Source organism: Suncus etruscus, chromosome 10 (genome assembly GCF_024139225.1).
Source record: "Suncus etruscus isolate mSunEtr1 chromosome 10, mSunEtr1.pri.cur, whole genome shotgun sequence".
In the NCBI taxonomy this organism is placed as follows: domain Eukaryota; kingdom Metazoa; phylum Chordata; class Mammalia; order Eulipotyphla; family Soricidae; genus Suncus; species Suncus etruscus.
Window position 1 is genome coordinate 69,279,649 of NC_064857.1, and position 20,886 is coordinate 69,300,534.

General features: G+C 33.9%; 1 non-coding gene across 1 annotated transcript; it reads left to right on the plus strand.

Annotated features, from left to right (window-relative positions):
* The first annotated feature begins 11,838 nt into the window (after positions 1-11,838).
* Positions 11,839-11,971, plus strand: LOC126021178 (small nucleolar RNA SNORA51). The gene has a single exon (XR_007499784.1). It is a non-coding gene; the product is annotated as a small nucleolar RNA SNORA51 (small nucleolar RNA).
* Positions 11,972-20,886: the final 8,915 nt, after the last annotated feature.

Consider the following 20,886-nt stretch of genomic DNA (forward strand, 5'->3'; position numbering starts at 1 on the left):
ATGTAGTCAAGGCCATCTACCACAAGCCAATTTCAAATACCATCCTCAATGAGGAGAAACTAAAAGCCTTTCCTCTAAAATATGGTACAAGAAAGGCTCCCCCTCTCACCACTCCTATTAAACATAGTACTAGTAGTACAAGCCATAGCAATTAGTCAAGAAAAATATATTAAGGGCACCCAGATAGGAAAGGAAGAAATCAAGCTCTCACTGTTTTCAGATGACATGCTACTATATTCAGAAATTTCTAAAGATTCTACCAAAAAGCCTCTAGGAACAATATATTCATATAACAAAGTAAAACAGTACAAAATTAACATGCAAAAACCAATTACCTTCTTATAACAAATAATATAGAGAAGAAATAGATATTAAAAACAATTCATTCACATTAGTGTCTCACAAACAAGTACGTTGGAGTCAATTTAACAAAAGAGAAGGACCTATACAAGGAAAATTCCAAAACACTACTTCAAGAAATAAAATAGGACACAAAGAAATGAAGACAAAAACCCTGCTCATGGATTGGGAGTATTAACATAATTAAAATGGCAATACTCCCTAAAGCATTGTACATATTTAATGCAATTCCTCTAAGGATTCCCATAACATTCTTCAAATAAGTGGATCAAACACTCCTGAAACTCATTTGGAACAATAAATACCCATGAACAGCTAAAGCAATCCTTTGGAAAAAGATGTGAGTCATCAACTTCCATAACTTTAAATTGTATTACAAAGTAATATTCATTAAAACATCATGGTTTCAATAAAGAAAGAGACCCTCAGATCAATGGAATAGACTTCAGTATTCAGAAAATGTTCCCCAGACATACAAAAATTAATATTTGATAAAGAGATGAAAATGCAAAATGGAGCAAGAAAAGCCTCTTTAATAAGTGGCTTTGGAACAACTGGTCAGCCTCATGAATAAAAGCAAACTCAGACTTTATCTAATATCATACACAAAGGTCAAATCAAAACGTGTTACAGTTGTGATATCAGATCAGAAATCATAAGGTATATAAAAGAAAATGTAGGTAAAATACCCCATAATATCGAGACTAAAGGCATCTTTAAGGAGGTAATACCAGTGGCCAAACATATGAAAGCCGAGATAAAGAAATGGGACTACATTAAACTGAGAAGCTTCTGCATTTCAAAGAAAATAATGACTAGGACACAATGGCAACCCACAGAATGGGAGAGATTATTCATCCAATACCATCAGATATTGGGCTACAATATAAGACATACAAAGTAATGATAGAACTTAACAAGAAAAAACTTCTAAACCCATCATAAAATGGGTAGAAAAAATGAACAGATGTCCAAAAGGTCCATGAAAAAATGCTCAACATCCATAATCATGGAAGGGATGCAAATCAAAACAACAACGAGATATTATCTCATGCTACAGAGACTGGCACACATCACAAAGAATAAGAACAATCAGTGTTAGCAGGGATGTAGGGAGAAAGGAACTCTTATTTGTTCTCATAGGGAATGCTGTCTAGCCAAGCCTTTCTGAACTATATGAATATTCTTCAAAAAGCTGGAAATTGAGCTTCCATATGATCTAACTATACCACTCCTAGTAATATAACCTAGAAACACAATGCAAAAGTGTCCTCTGCAATCCTAAAGTCAGTGCAGTGCTAATTACAAGAGCCAAAATCTTGAAACAAACCAGAAACCCGACAACAGATGAGTGGTTAAAGAAATTGTGATACACATACACAGTGGAACACTACGCAGCTGTTAAAAATGAAGTTTAAAACTTTCCTATACATGGATGAAAATGGAAACTGTTATGCTGAATGAAATGAGACAGAGGTAAAGAGGTAGACAGAATAGTCTCATTCATTTGTGGAATTTAAGAAAAATAAAAAGCAGTATTGTAATAATACCAAGAGACAATAGATATGAGGGCCAAAAGGAACAGCCCACGATATGAAGCTTACCACAAAGAGTAGTGTGTGAAATTAAACAAATAAATACACTAACAACTATCCTGACAATTATAATGAGTAAGAGAAATAGAATGCATGTCTTGAAGACAGACAGTGGATGGGGAGGTAAGAGATGGGGGACATTTGGTAGCAGGAAAGTTGCACTGATGAAAGGGATGTATTTTTATGACTGAAACCCAACTATGGTAACTATGTAACTATGGTAGTTATTTGTAACTATGGTAGTTAAAAAAAGTATTATTGAGTAGGTCTATAGAGAACACTGCTTATTTCGTTCCTTTCTGGTTTGTTTTGTTTTCCTTTTAGACATAAAGGAAATAGTAATAAATTAAAAAATAAATATGTAGTATGTTTCTTTTTTTAATAAATTTTGCTAGTGGGGAATATAGTTAACATCTTGTAGAGACAAAGACATAAACTCAAAGGGAAGAAAATAGACAAACCACTTGATAGCTAGATTAAATAGTTAATGCTCCAGCTAGGATTATTCTGGAATTTGGAAAAAAAATGAATGCTGCCCTCTGGAGGTCACAAGGAGAAACTACAGTAAGTGATTTCACCTAACATTGTTTAATGTTTTATTTTATAATTGGTCTCTTACCCCTGAAATAAGTATTATTTAAGGCAGCAAAACTAACAGGTAAGATTATATCTTAGCAAATAGTCCCTGAGGTCATTCATTTTTTATTACTGCATCTATCCTAGTGACCAAAAAGCACAAATAAATGAGGAAACTATAAAAATATCTCAATGTTTTCTTACTATTATCATTCAAGGTACCCATCTATTTAATTGTCATATGTATGGCTTTGTACCTCTGATACATAGTTTCTAGTTTTTGTATATGGCAAATTTCTAAAGTAAAAAAGGTGCTAAACATGGTTAATAAAAGAGGAAAGTGGAAAAACACCTTCCTTCTTATTATTGAATTTAAAAAATATATTATTTTTATATAAGGACAACTTCTCTTACAAAAGGTTAAGAATATCATACTTAAAGAGAATAACCTTTGTTACTACTTATTAAAGAATTTATGTTCATTTTTTTCTTAGACTAGTATATGAAATATAGCTTATTAATAAATAAAAAAGCAAAATTTTCCACTTTAAGTACCGAAGGGATTACCTAAATCACCATTAGGAACCCAGATATTTGGAGAATTTCTGCCTAGAAGTGCTCTCACTTCTTAAAACTATCAATGTTTTACTAATTCATGAAGGGTCCTTTTAAAAATTAAGTGAAAAGAAGGCTTTTCTACACTTCAGTTCATTTTAAGAACTTACTATTCATTTTTCTTCCTTGGCATTTTCACACAATTCAATAGAGTTTGAAAGTATCATCTGTGTCACAAAGAGCATTTTAATATACACAATTAATGCTAGTATCATGCTACTTTTCTAAAATGCAATTATTCACCTAGTTTTATAGATAAGGTAGTGAGAAACATTTTGGTCACTCAATTTATTTTTTTTTAGCAAGAACTGGTCTATATTTAAAACAAATTATGTGATCAAAATACTTCCTTTTATATAGGGTTTAAAAGAAGGAAACAAAAATTAATTATGGTTGAACTCGTAAAGCATTTAAGAGATTAGAGGGCAAAAACATAAATAAGATCCAAAATCTGAACTGTTAAACATTATTTAGTATTTTGAAAAAAAGAGAATTGAGAAAGTTAGTGGAAAAATAAGAAGGAAAAGGAAAGGAGAAAAAAAAAGAAAGAAAAAAAAGAAAATAAGCCAAGCATTTCACTCACTTTATTGCATCTCCTGCTTATTATTTGTCAGTGAAGGAGCATGAAAATATTATTTCAGATAGCAGGAATGCATAGGTATTTCTGCAGTCTCAGAGACAGATATCAAAAAAAGGAATGTTATGGGGAGTAAAAGAAGCTAAAGTGAGAAGCCTCCGGGGCAGACCCTGGTTGGCTAGAAGCAATAGTTGACTGTACAAAGACATTTAATAAAAAAAAAAATAGAACACCCTATTAAAGGGCAAAATTTTTAAAACCATTTTCCGTCTGTATTCCTGGAAATGTGAATTCAATCAATGAATAATTCATCCAAGACAGATAAAAGAAAAATGCAGCACATATTCACTTGGCCAAGATATGCAGGACAGTCAAGGAGTAAAAGCTTTTTCTGCCTGAGTATTGAGGTTTAATTGTACCAAAATCAACTCCGAAATTTCAAAGGGAAATGATTTCTTTTATGAATTCTGTTAAAATTGGACAGAAGGTTTGGAAGACATAAAATAAATTGAGGGTAAAATAGACTTATGAATTTGAACCATAAAGATTATCAATTTTATCTCATCTTGTTTGGTTAATTGGAAAGTCATCCTTTATAGCCACCATACTAAGTTTCCTTAGCTTTTAGATTTCTATCCCATACATTTAATATACACATACTATTAGGGAATATAGAACATAGACAATGGCAAATTCTTGGTTCCAAATAAGTCACAATATCCTGGATCCATTTCCCCCCCCCCCCTAGATAAATTCTCATCTCATTTTGACTTTTCCATTATATTAAAAATGAGTCATGAAAACAGTGATTTAGCACAGCATTGCTTAGCATTCATTGACTTAAACTGGGCTCCCTCTGACACCTATGGTAAGGTCCTAAGGAAAGGTTAAACAGAATGACTCTTTTCCTTCCTTCCTTCCTTCCTTCCTTCCTTCCTTCCTTCCTTCCTTCCTTCCTTCCTTCCTTCCTTCCTTCCTTCCTTCCTTTCTTCCTTCCTTCCTTCCTTCCTTCTTCCTTCCTTCTTCCTTCCTTCCTTCCTTCTTTCCTACCTTCCCTCCTTCCTTCCTTCCTTCCTTCCTTCCTTCCTTCCTTCCTTCCCTCCTTCCTTCTTTCTTTCCTTCATTCCTTCCTTCCCTCCTTTCTTTCCTTCTTCCCTCCTTTCCTTCCTTCCTTCCCTCCCTCCTTCCTTCCTTCCTTCTCTCCTTCCTTCCTTTCTTCTCCTTCCTTCCCTCCTTCCTTCCAACTTTCTTCTTTATTTCTTTTCCTTTCCTTTCCTTCTTTTTCTCTTTCCTTCTTTCTTGCTTACTTTCTTTTTCTTTCCTTTCACTTTCTTCTTTTCCTCTTTCATTCCTTCTTTCTTCTTTTTTCTTTCTTTTCTCTCTCATTTTTTCTTTTTTTCTTTCTCTCTTTTGGTTTTCTTTCTTTCTCTTTCATCCTTTCTCTTTTTTATTCTTTTTTCATTCTTCCTTCTTTCCTCTTTCTCTTCTCTTTTCTTGCTCTCAGTTTCTTTTTTCTTTTTTCCTTTCCTTTGTTTTTCTTCATTTTCTTTGTTTCTTTATTTCTTCCTTCCTTCTTTTTTCTTTTTTCTTTCTTTCACATTTCTTTCTTTCTCTTTTTCTTCTTTCTTTCCTTGTTCTTTCTTATTTTCTTTCTTCCTTCTTTCTTTTTCTTTTCTTTTTCTTTCTTACATTCTCTTTTTCTTTCTTTCCTTTTATTTCTTTCTCATTTCTTTCTTTCCTTTTTCTTTCTTTTCTTCTTTTTCTATCTTTTCTCTTTCTCTCTATTTCTCATTTTCTTTCTCTTTCTCTTTTTTCTTTCTTTTCTTTCTTGTCATTGTGAATTCCAAAGTCTTCCACTATTGAGTTTCAGGCAAACCATGTTCCAATACCATTCCTTTCACCTCTGTCCTCTTCTTTCCACTAATGACACCAAATTCCTTCCCAGTCATCCTTCTGCTTCTATGAAAAATACTTAAAAGAAAATCTGAGAAACTGTGGTTTCCATATTATAACTGACAGTGCTTCAATTTCAGCTCTTCTCTAGCTTTCAGCACCCTTTGTTTCTCATAAGTAATATTTTCTCATCATTGTCTTAATGTTCCTACCCTGCCATCTTCACTGGTGTGGGAGGTTAGGACAAGTTTGCCTGTCCCAGTAGTAAACTTCTTACAAAAGATTAATTCTCATATTCCTCTATTCCATTGCTTTCAGAAAATTTTTATTCTCCCATTTTATTTTTTATATCCTGCATGTGAGAAAGATAATTTTGTGTGGGTCTCTCTGCCTCTGACAATTTTCACTCATTATGGTGCTCTCCAAATACATACAATAACAGATAATTGCATGATTTCACCTTTTCTTAAGCCAAATGATAGTACCTTATATATATGGGACCAAAATTTCTTAGTCCAAATGGCTGTTCTTGACATTTGCTTCTAGATTTGGACTACTGTTAATAGTGCTGCCATGAACAAAGAAGTACAAATGTTTTTTCTGCATTGTGACTTGGGGTATTTGGGCATATTATAAAATGCCCAACTGCTGTGCAATCTCTCCTGCCCCCAAGATTATTTAATTTTAAATAGTCATGTGAAAGTTCAGTTTCTAGTTTTTTTGAGGTGTCCCTATCATTTTTACAAAAAAAATGGACTAGTCATCATTGTCACTATTAGTGATTGAATGAAAGTGATTTTTTTCTTGACATCTATACTAACTCCAGTTCTTTTTGTTCTTTTTGATGAGTGCCAGTCATCAAATTCGAGGAGTTATCTTGTTGTTTAGATTTGCATTTTTCTGATTATTGGCCTGTTCTTATTCTAGCTAGACTTTTAAGTCCCAAAAAACTAGCTCAGGGGTGTACATATGAAGGTCTCAGGAACCTAATAATGAGAAATATACACAAGCCTTCCAAGACCAACTTTAGAATCCCCTCTATTTTTGTAGTCAAGTCACACAGTTTTTCAGATTCAGGGTTTACAAAGATGTTTTATTTCTTATATAAAGAAAAAGATTATATGGCCATTTTGGTCCTTTATTTTATCTCATTTTGAGAAACACTCAATAATAAACATAGAACTGTAGGTTAAAATATATTTATAAATGTTTAGTCATAAATTTTTGAGTCTCATTCAGTGGTGACCAGAATTACTGTGTTCAGGGCTCTGTGTTCATGAATCGATCACTCCTAAAACAGAACAATGGACCACATATGGTGCAGAGAATTGAATGCAGGTCGAATTTCTTGCAAGGTGGTCACTTGACCTGTTCTCTGGTCCTTCTCTTTTTTAAATGGACTACGTAATGTTAATGAAAACTTCATGTGCATTTTTCTGATAACTGCACATATATTAGGCTTTTAGGTAGTCAGTGGTGGTTTACATGATTGATGTATAGTTTTTAGTAATTTTAAGGAATTACTTGTATGAGATTACTGTCAAGCCCATAAGATTGTAATAATGCAGCTACTATCTTCAGGATACTTTGGTAACTTGGGCATGTTTTTCTTTGGTAATAACATCTGAACTTTATATATATGGAATGAAGAATTTTTATTTACATCAAATGTTGGGGGAGAAAAGGTGGTTTTCAATTTAGAATGGGCTATATGGATATTATTTTAAGAAAATAAAATAGATTCTTCCTTTTTTAAAGAAATGAGATAATATGATTTATGACAGATTTTAATAATTTTCTATTTGTAATGTCACCTCCCTACCAGAATGCTAATCAACATCCACTAATGTTAGAAATATCTCAGGCTTTGTTTCCACTGAGTACTGTCTATTCCATTGGTTTGTTTCTTTATATCCACACATGAACAAATAGTCTGGTGTTTATCTTTTATTCTTTTGACACACTTCACTTAGTGTGACACCTGCCAATCCCATCGTAATTGTGGCAAACTGCTTGATTTCATGATGTAAATATGTACAACATGATTTAACTATTTTCCTATTGGACACTTGGTATTTTTAGACTATTGTGGTTAATATTGCTATGAAAATAGGTGTGCTAATAGCTTGAAGAGTGCTGTTGTAGTGTTCTCAGGGTAGATGCCCAGGAGAGGAATAACTGAATTATATGGAAGTTTTATTCTTAATTTTCTGAAGAGTCTACATATTATTTTCCACAAAGATAGGCCAAGGTCAACAGTTTCACCAACAAAAATCTTATTTTCTTTACATTCTTGTCAGTACAGGTTATTTCTACTCTTTTTGATGTGTGCTATTATTATTGGTATGAAATGATTAAATTTAGTTCCTCAAATATTTATCACTTCTAAAATTTTTACCATGTTATCCTTCCATCTTACACAGGTCACTTAGTCACTCCCTTAGTGATTTCTGGAAGTTCTTACATGCACATTTCCCCAAGTCAAGTAATTAGTGCTATTTTCTAGCCTTGAGGCAGGAGAATGATCAGTGTAAATGTGATAACTAAAATTTTAACTTTGTTTCTCATGAATAAATATTGCCTGTGAAGATATTAAAAAGCACAGCAACCATTATGTTATTCCTTTAAACATTTATGAGCTTAGATAAAAAAAAACAGTAACTACTGCAACTGTCCTTAAACATATAATCATCATACCAACCCTTTGATCTTTAATAACCCCATCACTGATCATATTTTTCTTGAAAGACATAACTCAAAAACTGGAATTATCTGTATTTGCTAACACAGCTAATGGGTTACAGATTCTATCACCAAAAGATGGAAGCAGTTGTGCAATTAACAGTCACACCCATTTGTGTCGCGATTCATGTCCCTTGACGTGACCAAACATGGCAACAATATGAAGGGCGCTTTGAAAGTAAAAAAATCACCACTTTCCCCACTGAAATTTTATACATATTTCCCTAAAATGACTTCACCTTATTTTTTGTCTCTGTAGCCTGAGAAACTTAGAAGCAGTGATTTTCTATATAGATATGCCTGTGTTCACACTCTCTGAATACTATTTTAGTCTGAAATAATGCACTATTTTATAACTACTCTCTGATTCCTAAGTATATACTTTAGAAAACTACTTTCTATACCCTCCTTCTCTGAGTCACTCTTGAAAGCTTTCCTGTAAAGTTTAGAGCCAGTCTAGGGCTGACAATTAATACTTCCCAGGATTTTCTTACATTTTGATTTCTGATTCTCATTCTAATTATGCAGTTATTTCTCCTTTTCCTTCTCGTTCTGCTCTTTCTCCTCCCTCTATTCCTTTTCTCCCTTCTCCTTCTTCCCCTTCTCTTTCTCCTCCTTCCTTTTATCACTGTTCCTATAGCTATTTACAACCAAGGTCTTTGTCCTGTTTCCACTGTTCTCTCTTCATATAATCTTCATAGCTTTAATCTTGTTTGAATAATAACAGTATTCCCTGATTATATATTTCTTATATTTCATCTTCCTTTTGCCATCCAAGGCTATCATAAAGGGCTCCTAAAAATACTGCGATAAATTAGGTTTCTTAGTCTTATCATGTATATAATAACTATATAAAATGTTATGCTTAATAGAAAATACATGTTTATATTTCTGAAGAGAAATAAGAATTTCGAAACTCAAGGATACTTATGCTCTAAAATAGTTTTTGGTTAAATTAAAATAATTTATAATAAAGTTATTTAATTCTTATTTATTATTATTATTTATTTTATTCTTTTTAAGTACTTCACATTTTGCTACTCTTTCCTCTCATATTATTCAGAAAATAATTTTTATTTACAGAGCTTTTATTTTGTTATATATTTTTAAGTAATATAGCTCCTTCTCATTCAAATTTAAAAATCACCCATGTCAGTCACTAACAGAAAATACCATTAATAACAGCTTGAGTTAAATATCTTTTGTTATGATATAACACATGATACTCTTATTATAAAGTGTTGATTTGTTTCTTCCAAGTATTTCATATGGGTTTATAACCTGAAAGAAGAGATTTTAACACTTATTTCTATGTCTTTATGACCCATATATTGTATATAGTAAGTATTACACAGATGTTTGAAATATATGAGATAAAAATATACCTTAATGGAAAAAAATAAAATTAATGTACCAATTACTTATATTCTTCCTAGCAGTAAGTTATAAATAGGTCTATTTTTATTCTAAGCCTATGAGACATTGTTTCTGCTAATATGAACTGGTGTGGCTGATAATAATTAGAGGAATGCTAATTAAAAAGGAATCATTAATTTGCAATAACCTTATGGGTGGTTTGGAGGCTGTCAACTGAAAACTGTCCTCTCTCCTTAGTGGGTCTTTTTCTATTGATTATTCTAGGCTTGATCTAAAAGACTCAGCATTTCTTAGAGTTCCAATACTTGGAAATGTTAAAAGCTTCTTTCTGCTTCAATCTAGTGACCAAAGTAAGTTGAGTATCCAACACAGATTCAGAACGTACAAAAATACAAAATCACATTTCAAAGGGCAAGAGAAGAATTAGGTCACCAATAGGGCAAGTTTGCAATCACTTCAGTATATCGTCTCTCCAGAGCCTAAGCTAATCTACACAATTATCACAGCATCATTCAATAGCATCTCACTTTCCAACAAACATATAAAGTATATAATTCAAAGTAGATTTCAGATTTGTCCAAGCCACTTTAGTTTAAAATGAAAGTTTCTGATAGAAAAAAAGAAATTTCAAAAGAAAACAATCACTTAAACACTGAGCACCACAACTCAAACAATAAAGAAATTATAAAATAAAGAAGCTAATGAAACAAAGAGACCTAAGGAAGGAGGAGGAGGCTCAGATAATGACTCGACAGAGCCAAACAGCTCAACTGTAGCAATCAAAGAAAATAGCAAGAAAACAAAAGGCACTGATTAAATTCAACCTCTCTCCTCTGAAAATAATATGTGTGCTTCATCATCTTCCACAAACAATATGGTAAAGACCTAAGTTAGAGCACAGTAAGCATTTATCAATTCTATTTTCATTACTATCAGAAGAAAGTGCATTTATTGTCTTGATCAACTAAGGAAAACGATCCCTTTTGAAAAATTAAGTATACAACAAAAGTGATTCAAGGTATTTTATCCTTGACCTGGCCTTGAAGAAAAAAACAATATGTTGGACCACAATCAATATGGCTAGAGAGTCACAGAAAGACTTGAAGACCCGGTTTCTCTTTGAGAATCATTTCCACTGTATTTTGGCAGCTGAGAGAACAGATGAATGAATAGGGTGATGAAATCATTAGTGGAAGGAAGCTGTGACACACTTGGCCTCACAATTTTCCTCAGCTGGACTAAACTTCAGATAGGGTCCTTTGGCTCCAGACCTTTGATCTCCCTATTGCACTGGCTCTTAGAAAACCCAGATGGCCTGACCACGCATTGCCACCATTTTCTTTTTATAGAGTTTACTTTAGTGAGGGCATATGTCAACTTTTACTTCTAAAGCCTCACTCAAACTTCCAATCCAGGGCTGTTTTTTTCCTAGGATATTTCTTCCCTCTCAAACATTGTAATCAGGGAATATAATGGTCCTGTCTTCTGGTCTCAATAGGAGAAGATGAGCCAAGCATCCCTCTAAGCATTTTATCCCAAGTGTAAAATAAAATGTCTTCCTTTCATAAAAGCACATGAATGTTTAGTTTTCCACCAAATAAAGTTTATTAGCAAGGATAGAAGGACTGTGTTTCCCCATCTCAAGACCTGGAGACTGAGACTTGGTCTTTCTACCATATGGCATCATCATGAAGTAGATTAAAATAAAGTTCCAACAACTTGGAATGAAGTATTCCTACCCTGTGTGACATAAATTAAATTTGGCTTTGAAAATAGCCTCTACCTATTATTCAGAAAATGAGATGTCTAAAGACTACTTCTAAAGTTCCAGGAAGTTTTCATAGAAATTCAAAAAAGCATAGATGATTCTCTAGTATTTAAAAATGTGAATAATTAGAAAGGCACGCCTTTGGAATGGCTTTTATTCAGAAATAATTTAAGTTGTTTGATCAAAGCTAATATGTCACTATATTATGTTATATTAGTTTACCTCATTATGTTAATCAATTTTGTCCTTTAAATGAATTCTTACTTTAAAAAAAAAAAACTTTAGTTTGCTCTGAAGAAAAAAAAATAAAATAAAATAAATAAAAGATAAGATAAGGCCTCCCAAATCTTACCACAGGCTGTGTTCTTTACACTGGCTGTATAGAAAGAGGAGTTACAGTAAAGGCACCCCATATACACCTCAACACAGGCCCCTTGCCGGGTATGTATTGTGAATTGGGGGACAAAAAAAAAAACATGTTGGGGCCGGGCGGTGGCGCTGGAGGTAAGGTGCCTGCCTTACCTGCGCTAGCCTAGGAGACGGACCGCGGTTCTATCCCCCGGCCTCCCATATGGTCCCCCAAGCCAGGAGCGACTTCTGAGCGCATAGCCAGGAGTAACCCCTGAGCGTTACCGGGTGTGGCCCAAAAACCAAAAAAAAAAAAAAAAAAAAAAAAAAACATGTCTTTTATCCAAGACAACTTAAACTAAAAGTCTGTTTCTGAAGTTTTCTACTTCAGTATTGTTGTCATTGAACCTTAAAAGCAGACTCTGCTACCCAACTTTAAACAGTAGGGATTGCAAAAAAAAAAAAAGCAAATAGGGTCCATTTCTTTTTTTGTTTTCATTTTGCTTTGGGACCACACTCAGGGATGTTCAGGAGTTACTCCAGGCTCTGTATTCAGAGATCGCTCCTAGCAGGCTTAGGGATGCCAGTGATGGAACCCAAGTCAGACCCAAGTGGGCTTATGCAAGGCAAATGCCTTACCACTGAGCTATCACTCTGAGGGCCCATTTCTAAAGCTAAGTTGGAACCCGGTGAGGACATTACACTGTAAGATGTCTGTTATGTTTGTAGCTTAGGTCTGAGTTCTTTCCTGAGAGCCCAGCATCAGTTGCTGTTAAGTTTAAAGCCATTGGTATCTTAAGGTGAGAAGCTGACATTCACACAACTAACTCTGGATTGAACAAAAGAGCAAAATGTAAACCTAGAAAAAGACACACAAATACATTAAAAAAATTAACCTCATCAAAGTTGATAGAGGAAACGATTAAAAGAATGAGTGAGAGTAAGTTCTTAAAGGATGTAGAAAAATTTTCAGTAAAGAAAGAAAATTCTAGAAGAAGGCAGCAGGTTTGCTTATATTGTACTCCAAGGAGCTGTAAGAAAATTAATACAGAGCCTGGCCTAGTAGATAAGGGAAAGTTCTGCCAAATTTCTCTCTCTCTCTCTCTCTCTCTCTCTCTCTCTCTCTCTCTCTCTCTCTCTCTCTCTCTCTCTCTCTCTCTAAGAATCAATACCGCCAAAAGTTGCTGGCATGTGAGATTTCCATTTTGAATCATTAGTTTATAAATTATTTTTGAACTTGCATGATGACTATAGTCTTATTAACTTTATTGAGCCATAATTGATGTATAATAAATGGTGTTCATTAAATATGTGCACTTTGATGAACTCTGACACGTACAGACTTCCATGAAATAATTACACAGTCAAGACAGTAAATATATACCCATTTTTCTCAAATTGCATGTTTCTCTTATCTCATACAATATTTGAAAGAGTTGTCATTGTAAATTTACTTTTATTCTATAGAAATGTGTGAGTGGAATTTAAAATATGTATTTGTTATGTTTCTGACTTTTTTTCACTCAATAAGTTAGACGATGGCGTGTGATAAGTTTAACATTTTAAAAATTGACCAATGATTTTAAAAAGTGAAAATACATTTTACATTTTTACCAAGTACAAAGTACTAGTTATTCCACATTCTTCATAGCAATTAGATGTTTTTATTTAAAAAATAGAACAGTTCTAGGGAGGAGACACTGGTATTTCACTGAGTTTAATTTATATTAAATTTTAAGTAATAATTTTGCATAGTTTTTTAATGTTGCTATTGATCCATTTTTATATTGTGTAAAATATCTATTCAGTATTTTCCCCTCTATTAATTACAGGTAGCATTTGTTGTCAGGTAGACATATTTGCCTATTTGGGGTATAAGTTCTCTGTAAGACATATGTTTTGAATACTTTTCCTTTGGGTGTTTTGTATTTGCTAATACTGCATTTTGAAGATCAATATGATACTAGTTCTAGAAAATAAAATTTTTATCAAATTTTGCATAGAGGCTAACACCCCAGGGAGCGAGGACTGGAGACCCAGGGCCACTCATGACGTTAGCCTGGTGGTTCAGGGTAAAAGTGGTTAGAGCCCCCTTATCTAGAGGTGCTAAGGGGTGGGGTTCTGTGATAGATTCAAATTCAAAGCCTGATATATGATTTCACTATCCACTGAGTTGTCTATACAAACTCAATTATATAATTTTTAATGATTTTGATTTGTCTGTCCTATCTAGAAGAAACATTTCATAATTCAATATTGTCAAAAAAATTTCTTATGTTTAAGAGTTTTTGTTTTTTGTTTTTTTTTTTTGTTTTTGGGCCACACCCATTTGACGCTCAGGGGTTACTCCTGGCTATGCGCTCAGAAGTCGCTCCTGGCTTGGGGGACCATATGGGACACCGGGGGATCGAACCGCGGTCCGTCCTAGGCTAGTGCTGGCAAGGCAGACACCTTACCTTTAGCGCCACCGCCCGGCCCCATGTTTAAGAGTTTTTTAAATCTTAGGCTTTACTTAACTTAGATTGAGTTTTAACTTAGAAATTTAATTTTTATTTTATTCAAGTTATTTCTTTAGATGTAATGGAAGTTAATGATCCTTTTTGTTTATTGATTAGTAGCAAAAAGTTTCTACATAAATGGTCTGACAGTTTTGTTAAAAAGAAAATAAAATCTATAAATGTACAATTCATTTTCTGGCCTTCTTTTGCACTGACTGTTTATGTATATATTTGCTAATTCTGCATTGCCTTGAATATGTAATTTAATGATACATCTGAAGTCAAAGTAGTATTGGGGGAACCTCTGCTGTTCTCAGAAAACTGGAGGGCCATGTGGTTGGCCAACTAGGGTTAAGGTTGAGTGTAAGGGCAGAGAATGTGGTGATCCTTAGTCCTGGTTATGCCAGAGATTACCCAGACCACCCAGTGTACTCAGTGCTTTGGATATTCCATGGTCACACCTTAGTAAGGCTCAGATTTTCCACCTGCTAATGATGACAAGGTGGTACCAGGGGTAAAGGCTTGGACACAAGGTTGCATACAAGGCAGGCATATTAAGCCTGGACACTCTCTAGAGTTCCCATTCTATTACTTACAAGATGCTTTGCCTCGTATACTTTGTTTGTATTTCAAACAAGTATAGATTTATTTGTCCATTTTTTAAAATGGAAAAGAATACTATAATTTTTAATGGGGTTGGACTTCTAAATCTTTTGGGAAATTTTGAATTATTACAAGATTATCCCTTACAGTCCATGATCAAGCTTGGTTCTCAAATTTTTCTTTTTCTCTCTCTCTTTTTCTCTCTCTGTCTCTGTCACTCTCTCCATATCTTTGTCGCTCTGTCTCTGTCTCTGTCTCTCTGTCTCTCTCTCTGTTTCTCTCTGTCTCTCAGTCTCTCTCTCTGCTAAACCTAGTGGCTCTTAGGTTTGCTCCTGGCTCTGTGCTCAGGGATCACTCATGGTGGACCTTGGGAAACAATATGGGATACTGGGGATCAAACCTCTATCTATAGGGTGCATGCAAGATAAGCACCCTACCTGATGTACTCACTCTTCAAGCCCTATTTAGTATATCTTTTGAATGTTCTATTAGAACATTAGATTATAACTGTTAGAAGAAAAAAGTGGTGATGTGCCAAGAAGCTGGAGATGAATACATTTTTCTCATTATTTTAAATAAAATAACATAGTAGGTGTCTACCATACCTCTGAAATACTGTTCTGCATTGTCAATTGTTAACATAATAGTATGTTTTAATATTAGTGAACAGTCTTAAAATATAGACTGAACCTACTAGAAATCGAACCAATAGAATTTCAGTAACAGTTTCATATTTTTGTAAATGTTTTATATAGTTAAATATATTAATAAGAATTTTATATTTTGGTTCTATAATAAATGTAAATTGTTTTATCTCTAAATAATTATCCCTAGTATAAAGCTAAGATAATTAGTGTCTTTATAACTTTGCTATATATATTTGAAGTTAGATATTATTTATTTTTTAATTTTTTAGAATTTTTTATGATGCTATCTTAAAACAGTGTCTATTAATCTTTCAAATATGTATGTGTTGGGGGGGAGTGGTGCCACAAGCAGTAGGGTGTCTGCCTTGGGCACACTAACTTAGGATGGGCCGGGATTTGATCCCCCAGCGTCCCATATGGTTCCTCAAGCCAGGAGCGAATTCTGAGCACATAGACAGGAGTAACTCCTGAGCATCACTGGGTGTGCCCCCCCAAAAAACAAAAAAAAAAATGTATGTGGCCTGTTTTCTTATTTTGATGATGCAATGAGAATCTTAACTAAATAGATCAATAAAAGGACAAATAGATCATATGATAGTTGATGCAAGGCCTTGAGTTCTAGTCCTGTGACCATATTCTCCCCAGCATCCCTGCTTGTGATCTCTTACTGAAGAGGTGTTTTACTTTTGTTTATTTGTGTTTTTATGATGAAATAAAAAGATTAATAGAATAGTCAAGTTTTGAATGTTTTGCTGTGGATTCTGAATTTAGGGAAAGACATATTTCATTTCTCTCTTAAATATGATTTTTTCTGTAGGCCTTTTATAGATTAGCTTTGTCTGTTTAAAAATGATATATGTTAGTAAAATGTTAGAAAATTATATGCAAATATATGTTGAATTTCATCAAGTGTAATTTATGTATTGAGAGGATCAGGATTTTTATTTTTAATTTGATATTATGGCAAATCATATTTACATATTTTCAAATCAATATGCCAATTTATTTCCTGGAATAAAATTATGTGAATATGATAAATTGGTTTGCTAATTCTCAGCTATTTTTGCTTTTGTTTGCAAAAAATATTTGTAGTTTCTTATCCCTCTATTGTTTTCAACAGATGTATATGTTAGTGTTATACCGGCTTCCCACTTGCCCTATTTTATGTAAGAATTTTCTTCATTTTACTATAAGTACTTTAAAGATTGACTTTTAAGTGAACTTAAAAGATTTGGATAATTTTTGTCATTTATTTTTTATCCTTTTGTCTTTTTTTTAGGAAAATATGATACAGTGTTGGTCAGATTTTTTTTAAATTTTGTTTCAATTTTAATATGTTGTGTTACTTGAGAAAATTCTTTATTTACTTTAATTAAACTTGTTTTTTTCTTTGTTTTTTTTTTTATTTTGTTTTGAGGCCACTCACAGAGATGGTGAGAGTATAATTATTTCTGGCTCTACAATCTGGGATCACTCCTGGCAGACTCAAGTGACCATGTAGGATTCCTGAGACCAAATCTTGGTTGGCCACATGCAAGAAAAGCACCCTTCCTATTGTACTATCACTCCCTATACTTTTTTTTTTACATAAAATTATAAAAATATCCTGTCATTTTTTAAGACTAAAAATTTATAGTAATAACTCTGCTTCATTACTGATGCTGCTATTTTGAATTTTTAAATGAGTTTTTTTTTTTTGAGAGAAAGTTGGCTCTGAAAAATGTGAAAAATTATAGAACACATTTGAAAATGTTTTAGGGCATTCCACTTCCAATATTTGGTTTCTATTTATCACCTGCCCTATTCCAAATAATCTTGACTAAAAATTGTCACCAAATATGCAAAATATTATCTAAGTATTCTGAAAAGTAAGTAAAAAGAGTTGTAATGCAGGAGGGTGTTAAAACTAGTAAAAAAATATAATGCATGTGAATAAAGTTGCTGTTCAGTGTGACATTACCTCTACTATGGGTTCCAATCATGAAGATGTTCAGTAATGGTGGTGAAGTGTAGGACTATAATTACAGAATAAAAGAATCATACTGTAATAGAGGAAGCAGGAAAAGAGTTGCCCTGTGCCATGCATAATATGAGCCAATGCCAGAGCAGAAGAGACCAGAGAAGGTACATAACAATTTTATATAATTATACCAAAGAGTTGTGTTTTAATTATATATTTGTATAAATGGGACATATTTAAACAGTAGAAGGAAGATTTGGTGAAGGAACTGAGATGTAAATAACTGCCTAAAGCAGAAAAAACATATTTATTTCATACATAACTGACACCGGTTCAGCCCCAGCACAGTGTATGATCCCTGAGAACAGAGACAGTGCAAGGTGTAGTCCTCAAATGCCACAGCTCTCATCCCTAAATACTGTGGTCTGAATGCTACTGAGCTGTTTGCCAGACAGAATAGAAAACTCAGTATCTGATGGAAGAATATAGCAAAACCCAGAATCTGCACAACAGAAGGTACAGGAAAATATTAGTAACTGTGAAGATGAAAAACAATGAACAAATGCCCATGCTAAAAAGATCACGATGCTCTGTGTGTCAGACAAGGTTTTTAAAGAGCAACTCAGCAGTGTTTCAGAAAGTTAAGAAAAGGGCAGAGATCATAACAAAGAAAAAAATAAATAAAATTGTGAAATGGAAACTAGAAGTGAAATGGATAATATATAAACTGAAATAGTCAGTAAATGAACTCCTTAGTAAATGGAGAATGCCAGAAAAAAGAATAAATTTTAAGTTATATTTGTAAAAGTACCTAATCTGAAGGTAAGAGAGAAAAGAATTAAGAAATAGTAGAAATTTTTGAAAATAACAATAGTTTTAGAATTGTTAGACAAAATAATAAAATGAAGGATAGTTGTGTGTACATAGCTAAGGATGCAGCAGAAGTGATAAAGTAAGTATCCTGGACACATGTCTTCAAAGGGAATCCTGATTACCACTAGATATTTCCATGCTTATTACTGCCAGAATGGTGATATTAGGCCTAAGAGCTTTGTATGTGACAAAAAAGTTCAATATATGTGTAATTAAAGTGCAGAATATATAACACCATTCATATAATATATAACATATATGTAATCATATACATTTAAACATACAATATATTTAAATGGCAAACATTAAATTGTACAATTTAATATTAATATTTGATACATAATCATATTGATGCTTTCTGTGTCTATTTTTATTTTTTCTGTCTTATTTCTAACTTCCTTTGACCTATTAAAAATTAATATGAAATTTTAGGGGGCCACACCCGATGATGCTCAGGGATTTCTCCTGGCAATGTGTTCTGAAATCGCTCCTGTCTTGGGGTACCATATGGGATGCTAGGAATCAAGCCCAGGTCTGTCCTAGGTCAGCCATGTGCAAGGCAAAAGCCCTACCGTTTGCTATCTCTTCGGCCCCAATATGAAATATTTTAATAATTAAAATAGTAGAGTATGCTTCTGTGAAGTAGTACACTTAATTTTTAACATATCAATTTGAATTAATATTTAATCATAGTATTAGTTGAATAATATATCCTGAGCTCTTACTGTATACTGTTAAAGACGTTCTTTTTTTGTTGTTGTTGTTTCAGTAAGTTTTTATTGAGAATATTCTGCATGCAAGTATCCACATAGGTCAGGAGGATACAAATAACACTGCTGGGGCTGCACACAAGGCGCACACTGACAGAGGCTAGGAGCAGAGTCCTGACTCCTGGGGCAGCCGCCCCGCGCACAAAAGAGCCGCATTAAAAAGTGTAAAGAGCCGCATGTGGCTCGTGAGCCGAGGCTTGTGGACCACTGCCCTAACCACTCACTATACTATCTCTCTAGCCCCATAAATGATTTTTTTAAAGATTTTTAAAATTTATTTATTTTTGTTCTTTTTAATTTTCCCTTTAATTTACCCACCCTTTTCTTGAAAAAAAAATGCCCTCAACTTTCCCACCCTTTCTTTAATATATAATTTTTATTTTGACCGTATTGGTTTACATAACTTTCACAATAATATTTTAGATACATATTAACATTGAATCAGGGGAATTCCAGTCACCAAGTTTGTCCTCCCTCCCCCCCTTCCCATCATCCTTCCTCCCATATCCCCCACCCTCACCACCCTCCGGGCCCCCTGGGGCCGCCAGAACAGGTGGTCCCCTCTGAGTCCAGTTTACTACTTGTTGATCATATATCTGTTTGGTCCTGGTATCCTCTTTTATTCACCCCTCTATTTGAGAGGCAGAACTAGATAGTTCAAGTTATATGGTTTTGTTTAAAGAAAAGAATAACAAAAAAGGGCCCGGAGAGATAGCTCAGCAGTGTTTGCCTTGCAAGCAGCTGATCCAGGACCAAAGGTGGTTGGTTCGAATCCCGGTGTCCCATATGGTCCCCCGTGCCTGCCAGGAGCTATTTCTGAGCAGACAGCCAGGAGTAACACCTGAGCATCGCCGGGTGTGACCCAAAAACCAAAAAAAAAAAAAAAAAAAAAAAAGAATAACAAAAAAAGTGAGGTAAAAATCAGATAAGCTAAAAATGGGTGGAGTCTTTCTAGACTCTTAGAGGCTCTCAACCCCGGTTTGAGAGAGAACAGGAAAAAAGGAATTGAAGTACCACAACAATATAAGAAGAAATATCAAATAAAATATCCAGTAAGCACTACAGCACTAAAGGCAAGCACCACATAATAGCCTCGGTCCTGCAATAAGACCATGCCAGAGCAGAAAAATAAAGAGAAAGATAAAATAACATTAGATGAAATTGGGGACATCAACTTCCATATCTACACCGAAACACAGAAATCAAAAAAAGACAAAATAAAAATAAAAATAAAATTAATTAATTAATTAATTAATTGATAAAAAAGAAGAAAAAGGAAAAAAAAGAAGGAACCCCCCCCCCAGCATAGGCATTGTAAATGTTGGGGGCATTAGGGAGGGAATTCCCTTGGCCTAGGTTATACAAGGTTTCTCCCCTCTTGAAGTATGCTGTCATGGGACTGTCTGTAGAGTCCTTGTCAGTTCATTTACTCTCCCCTCAGTGCTATTGTGGTGTATGGATGACTTCTGCTTTGTCATAGGTGATAAAAAAAAAATCAGCCCTCTGTAGTTACAGATCTTGGTAACTACACAGATCAAGAAATGAAGCTTATGGGAAGATTTTCTTTGTGGCTCTCTAGGAGCTCTGTTCCCTCCGTGTTGTTTTAATCCATCTTCTGTAGTTGGTGGTCATAGTATTTGCGTTGCTCCTAGAATGGAGTATGGGACAGAGTCTTTCATTATGT